The following is a 7808-nucleotide window of genomic DNA, read 5'->3' as shown; positions in this document are numbered from 1 at the left end:
CTTCTACATGGGAAGATTACCACACGATCTGTTATAAGACCGTGCATCTTTAAAGTGTCACACTGCAATATCTTGGGGTGTAAAACTGTCCTTTATTTTGGAGCACCCTTTGCTACTCAAAATAGACAAGTTAGCAGCTTGACAAAGAGAAGCTTTGGGGTTTTGCTTTTATGAACTCGCTGCCCAACACCTCACATGAGCTGTTAATTTCTTTGGTCATAAAGCAAAGACTAAGGTGTAAAATGGCTTCTGGGCAGATGTTGTGTGTAATGAAATCTTAGTCTGTGGATTTATTCTTGGTTCATTATCCAAGGCTTGAATCTGATTCCTCAGATGTGGAAAATGTTTGGTGTTCCTCTTCACACCAGTGAAAGGTGACTTTCATGTGACATGAGATGTATTTACTGTCTGCTTGCCCCATTCACACTTTTGCTATTTTGCAAACACATTCTTTTCTCCAATTTCTGTTCCCCCTGAATCTGCAGCATGAAAATACATGATCTATTGTTTTTGATGCCCACTGTGCTCTGTAAACAATGATGGGAGGCAGAGTAGATGTGACCTTTCCAGGCTAATAAGTAACTCTGTATGTTGCAGTATCCTGGAAACTTTAAAATGCTTCTAAATGTGAAGATCACAGCTCATTCACATCCCTAATGAGAGTGGGAGGTTTTATGTCTTACTGTAATTGTTTTGGTCCCCAGCCTGCAGGCAGGGTTACAGCAGGTGGCTGAAACACAAGGAAGCAGCCTGGAAAATCAGCAGAACTCAGGGGTTCTGACGGGTCTGGCCCATCACAAAACCACTGGAGCAAAGCTCCATCATGTCACACCAGGCTGCATTTGTGTGTCCTTGGGCTTCCCTTTGTTTGAGGGCTACAGAACTGCCCTTCCCTGGAGTCTCCAGCACTTTTCTGACCCCAGTGCCAGTCTGTTGTCTCCTCCATACAGAAGTGGCTCCTAGGATGAATAGGAGCCTCATAGCCTGACTTTGGAGATGCTCCTTCTCCCAGCACTGATTTCCCAATCCCTTTGGGTTTATAGTTCACCTCTCAAAGAGCAGGTGTGCAAATCATGCAGGTTTTTAAGGATGTGCACTTAACGCAAGTTAAGACTGTTCTGTGCATTCAGCACTATGAGCAGAAGGCTTTGGAAAGGGAAAGGGTTAAATTGAATTTGCTTTGAGACTCATTGCTAGGGACTGCTGAGGGCCTGGCTGAGGCACCAAACACTGCTTTTAATTCCACTGACCAGGAGTCATTTGAGCTCTGTCCTGAGTTCAGAATGAGTTTCTCTTCTCTGTGCTCCTCACCACTTGAAGCCTTGCCTAAATGCAGAGTGCTGTCAGTGTCCCAGAGCAAGAAAACCTCTGTGGGCAACTCTGGATCAGCAAAAGTAGTACTCACATGTCTATGGAAACATCTGAATTTCTGGTTGCCTTCCAGTGCATTTCTGCAAATGGCTGATATTCTGCTTCAGAGCACATAAAAAATTTAAAGAATCACTACATGCTAAGTTAAAAAAAATACAATGGAGTTCTGTGCACTCAGGGAAATTATTGAAGCAATAAAGAATAATGTGTTTGCAGATGAGGCTCCAGAACAAGCAGTGCAGAGAAAATCAATAATGTCATACTTCTTTCCAGATTCAAAATACTTGTGGAAATAGCTATGGAGTGAGAGGGGGAAAGGTTTGTTTCAATCAATCATTCTTGTATAATGCAATACTACAGAGCAAACTAACTCACTTGCTAGGGACTTCAAGAGCTTGAAAAGCATTTAATCAAAAATGTTCAGGCATTGTTTATCCTGAGAACTCATTATAAAAGGAATATGTTGTGGATACAGGAAAGGCTGAACCAGCAAGGTCCTGCCTGACTTTTTGTCCAGAGCATCTCACTGCATGTTCAGCCTGTGAGTGCCTGTGAAAGAGAGGGAGAAATGCCCAGCTGGGTGGACCTTGCTTTGTGTTGGAACATTTCTGGTGCAATATTGCACTGCAGTCCAGCTGTGAGCCCTTCTCTGCTCTCTGCCAGCTGTTACAGGTACTCAGTGCCCTGTCTTGGGTAATTTACAGTTTGAGCAGTGAGTGTATGCTTGAAGTAGGTGACAGTTGTAATGAAATTAAATGCCCTGCTCAGGAAACTTGTGGTGGAACTGAGAATTAAAAACAGAACTCGTGAATCCAAATCTAAATCATCCAAATCTTTGGGGACAGCACCAAGTTAATGCCAACACAGAAATTTTGGATTAACATTTCTCCCTGGACCTTGATTGAGAGCAGCTCAGGTTAAGGTGTTTAGGGTCAGAAGAACATTACAAAATTATAATTATGATACAATAAGCAGGGAGAAATACCAGAGCTGTCCCCATAGTAAGGTCCAGGTTCAGGAGAGCCCTTGCAGATGCACAGGAGCTCTTCAGATGTAGCACAGCAAACAGTGCTCTGACCTTAAAGCTGCTTTATTTAAATGTTACCTATTTTGAAAGTGTCCATGGAACCTCAATTCACTAGGTGTGAGGTAAAACCAGTTTTGTAGCTTTCCTGTTTGTTTAAATAAATTCTTCATTTAAAAAAAGATAGAAATGTGGTAACATGATCTTTGCCTTCCACTGTACCTAATGATGTAACAGAAATGATGGTTTCTGTGGTACACACACTCCCTGAAGCAACCTGTATTGATCTAGAGGATGTGACAGTCTCTCTCTTTTTTGAAGTCAGTATTTTATTGATGAAGAGGCAGCAATTCTAATTTCATCCAGTTTTCATGTTTTGAAATACAGGTTAATTCTGATGTGGAGCAATATGAACCCTTTATTTTTAATGTGAATGTAGAATTGCCAAAATTTGTATTTTCAGAATAAAAGTCCATTATTTCTGTTGGATACCACGATGCACGTGCTCTCTCACTTACCCTCTAACTCACACACAGAGGTTCACAAACTTAGGTCCTTTTTCATCCCAGGTATCCCTGGCTTGGTCAGAAGAGGGAACTGAAATGGTGCTTCCCTTCATCCCATGATACAGCCATCTCACTCTGTATTTACTTTTTAAAAAAGAAAAGCTCAAACCAATTCATTGCCACAAAATATTTAATAAAAGAGTACACTTCCACAAGAACCAATTAAACCAAAAATCTTTTGATGGCTATAGTCAGACTGTCTTGCTGTTTTCTTGAAGGTCATCTCTAAAGGCTTGAAGCACTCCAGGTTTTGGAATGAAAACTGTCATCTTTATTCATTTTGAGTAATAGTGGAAGGAACTAGAATTATAAATTGAGATTCAGTTCTTCCTCCTTCAGCTACTGAATCAAAAAAAGTTGTATAAGATGAGATCCATCTTCTGATTACTCAGAACAGAAATTCCAGTCTCTCATAAGGCAGGTCAAACAATGCCCAGAAAGTTTCTCCTCCTTTACTTAGGCCATTAGAGAATTAAATTGATTGCATCATTTTCAGCATCATTTCACAACAGTCAATAGTCCATCTTCCAAATTGCATCAGTGCCTTGTACCATAATACCCATATGGAAAAAGGAGCAGCTGCCCCTTCCTGGTACACAAGGCATTAAAAATTCTCCTTCAGAAAATTATTCCAACAAGACAGTAAAATGTCAGCAGTTCACCATCTCTTTTCTCCTGCAAATAGATTGTGCTACAAGAATAAAATTTTTGCTGTTGTTCTTTTTCCTTCCCCTTTGTGCCTAAATTCACCTTTGTGTCAAGAAGTTCAGGTCAAAAGAGGAGAGACATGGTAGCTGTGCTGTCACGATCAGAGGCACTAAGGGAATAAAGCAAAGTCAAGGAGTCAGCTGGAGGAACAAATTCTGACAGGGAGGAACCCTTGGAGGCTGGGAGGAACCAATCCTGCCAAAGTGCTGCTCTGCTGAGCTGGGTGTCTTCTAACCTGGAGGTTTATTTAGTGGTGGAAGAGGGAAGGATGGCCAGCCAGGGAAGGATGCTGAGTGCCTTGGGAATGAAGCAGGAAAGGCAGGAGCAACTGGAAAAGAGTTTGATTGCTTCTGGAGGGATTTTTCCTCCCAAGTACGATGTTTTTAAAAACTGCTTCACAAAGGCCAGGTGCTGTGTTAAGGGAACAAGCTGGAGCCTGGAGTTGAGGGCATTTCATCTCCTCAGCCCACAGCTGTGTCCTGCAGCCCTGAGGGTGTTGCTGCAGCACCTGGTGCAAGCAGCTCAGGGTAACCCCCTTCTGCTTTTCTGAGGCTTTTCTGGTGGATTATGGCTTGAGGGACTCCTGAGCTGGGAATTTTCCTTTCCAAGTAGATCTACAGGATCTCCAAAGCAAAAGAAAAGCTGTTCACATCTGCTGACTGAAGACAAGGTGATGCCTATGGTAAGGGGGAGCTGCTGGCAGTGCTGAGGTGTGAGTGACAGGATTTTAAACAAAAATAGGAAGCAAATAACTTTATTGGGGGAAAAGGAGTTTTGGTTTTGGCCTTCTTTATGCTGGGCTCATTAGGAGCAGCAGTTAATGTGAGTGATAGCTGGTGTGTGTGATAAGTACCCTCACTGTCATGTCTGATAAAGAGGGAATGTTCTACTCAAACCATGCCATAGCCACGTGCAGATTTCTGTGCACCCCTCATGCTGTTCCTCTGCAAAACCTGTACTATCCAAAAGGGGCAAAGTTACTACTGATAAAGGACTATCAATAGATGCTCTTATTTCTGTTATATTCCTGTTACATTCCTTGCTTGCAATGGGGTTATTTCACTACTGCTGTTGTTATGGATTGCTCTTTCTTCTTGGACTCAATTTTGGCAGGGAAATGCTGACTGTACAGTGCCTGCATGACACATATGGCAGATATAGCCAGTGCTTGGGAATGTGATAATAAACATTTTGTTTCAGAGCACAGGAATTGTATTTTTAGAAGTTATTCTGAAAAATATGGATGTATGGATCTACTACACAATTCAGCCACATAAGTTTATGCTGAAGGTGCTGACCTGAACACCAGTTTGAATTTCTGTGTGGCTTTCTCAGCTGCTCTTTAACTTTTGCAGTGATGGAACAGTTCCCTGGGGCCAAATGCTGTTTGCACTTTTGTGGCTCACCCTAAAAGTCACAAGTCCTGCTCAGAACTCAGAGTAGAAACAGTGATGAAAAATGTGCTTGCTCTCCCAAAGCTGGAAAACTCTTTGTCCCCCTGTTGCCATGGTAACACCTCCATCCACATTCCTTCATCACTGCTCCCTATTACCTTGCTCTACCACTGTCTCCAAGCAATCATTGTCTTTTCCTATCCCTGTGCTGAAGCAAGGAGAAAAAATATGTAGAAACTGAAGGAGCAGCCATAAGCACACAGAGGCAGGCTCATTCTGGATAGAAAACCATCAAAGTGATCTGCCCTGAGGACAGGATAGTCAGAAAATGAAGAACAAATTGTTGATATGAAAGTGCAGCTCTGATTCTCATCAAGTAATACATTGCATACCTTATATGTTGATGGTCTATAGATCGTTCTGGGCATAGCTGCTTTTACTCATGTCCTGAAATGTGGGGTTGTTTAGGAAAGTGATTGCCTGGGATTTCTCTGCCTGGGTTATGGCTGACCACCTGGCCAAGCTAAAGGGTTTGTGACAGAAAGCAGCTCGGCTCAAGAGTGTAGAAACAATTGTGGAGGGGGTTGAGATGAAATGCCACTTCCCAGAGGCTCTGTTCTTCAAAGTGCTGCCCAGTAATTTCATTGAAATGGGCTGGAACTGTATGGTTGAGGCTTCAGTTTGTATCTGGTGATCAGCCTGGCAGACTTTCCTTGTAGGTACTATTTATGCCACCCAAATTAGTGTGTGCATGCTACTTCTCTGAGTGAAATGAATTTTACAGGAGTATGATCTTCTTCATACAGGTCTGTACCCCTGATTTTAGTGTTGCTGGCTTGAAGTGAAATGTTTTTGGCATGGCCCATGCAAATGAAGTGTGGGCTATGTCTTATTTTGATGCAAAGATTATCCCACATAATTGCAAAGTTCTGTACAGTTACCTACCTTTAATTAGAAACATTAGCTGTTGCAAAGTGGATAATTACAGCACTTCTAACTAAAACCCACTTGGCAGTGTCTTCTGGAATGAGAATGAGGGCTGTTCCCCCATTCCTGGCATGAACATTTTACCTCTCATGGCTTGAGTCAAGGATGGTGCCCTCATGGGATGTCATAATCTCTCAGCTGTGCTCAGTGTTTATCCTGACAACATGACAATGCTGTACTTGATTGTGCTTGGGAAATAACCCAGCACAGCCTGGTGTAACATCCCCACAGTGCATACTGCACTGCAATTTTAATGGAATCTTCACGATCAGAAGAATTTCAGGGAACTGGTTTTATATCGTATTGACAGATTTCACTTCAGCTTTAGCTGAAATGTTCCCTGCTGTCTGCCACTTTTCTGGGGTTCAATAAAAATGCACTAAAACTGTTTCCCCAAAGTAGAGGCTTTCTAAATCAAGACAAAATAATTCCATAGTGGAATCCAGAGGGTCTCTCAGCAATGGCTGAGGGAGGCTTGCATTGATAGTTGGTCTTGTATGTGTGAGTTGTATGAGGTACAACAGGGCTCTGTTTGGGACTGGATACAGAAGTAGCCAGCAGCTGAGCTTCTCCCCTTTTATAAAGTCATTTCTTTATTTTCTCCTTCAGTTCTTCATACTTATATATATCTCCTCTCATGACCTTTACTTCTCCTGTCCTACCTGCATCTTGTAAATTTCCTCCCCGTGGGAGTCCCATATTTAGTAATTGGCTTGATCTCTCATCAGGCCCATGGCATCTCCTCATTCCACAAATATTCCTCACCTTTCTCACCCTGCCTTTCCTTCTGTATTTATTGTGGCACTAGAAGAACATGGGATACAACATGATGAAGATAAGAGATTGTGTCTGTCACTTGTTATCTGCTTGAGCCTGGTGTAGTGTGTGTAGAGAAGTGTGATCCACAGAAGGAACAACATGCACAAAGCATACGTATTTCGTGTTGTCCTCTAAAAGATTCCCACTGAGAACCCACGAGACTGAAAGGATAGCAAAGAATTTAATCAAATTCATTCTCTTCTCTCTATAAGCAATGGATTGATAGCATTAAGCTTTGAGAAATGCTGAGTTCCCTTGAATGAGATGATCATTGTGTTTTGCTCCAAAGCCTCATCCTACTCCTAATGTTATATTGAGTCTGCTAAATATAGATGATTTTTCTGATATTCAGACATGAAGAGAAGGTAATTAGTGGTGTTTGTGTACAAAAAAAGCTGGTTTGTGCAGGGAAACACAAACTCTGCCTCCCTCATTTCCATGACAGGGAGCAAGTGTAAAGCTGTAACATATCCTTTTCCCCTCTTGCCTCCTCAGAGAGAGGGAAAAGCAGAAAAAACTGCTTTGTTTAATCAAAACTGTAGTCAGACAAACTGGAAGGGTTGATCCAACACAGCAACTTGGTCAACTTTTAATTAAGTGTGTTTAGTGGTCAGTCATGCTCATGAACAAATAAAAATTAGAATTAGGACAATATCAATCAAATTAAGTTTAAACAATTCTTTGACCCCCAATGTGTATCCATCGGCTTAGCTCCATGAGTTGATGAGCTCCTGTCTGATCCTGTTGCTGCTGTCATCAAATTCTACAACAGGAAATGAAAATCAACAAATCAATAAGGAGAAAAAGGAGCAACAGCAAGACTCCTGCTGCTCCTGAAAACTTCAAAAGTCTAGAGAAGTTTCCCACACATAGAGAAAAATGAAACTCTGGCACAAACTGGACCTCAGCTTTTTGCACCTACTTATCTATCTTTTAAGC

The sequence above is a fragment of the Melospiza georgiana genome, chromosome 16, assembly GCF_028018845.1.
Source record: "Melospiza georgiana isolate bMelGeo1 chromosome 16, bMelGeo1.pri, whole genome shotgun sequence".
Lineage (NCBI taxonomy): Eukaryota > Metazoa > Chordata > Aves > Passeriformes > Passerellidae > Melospiza > Melospiza georgiana.
The sequence above is the reverse complement of the archived record's forward strand: the minus strand, read 5'-3'. Positions refer to the sequence as shown.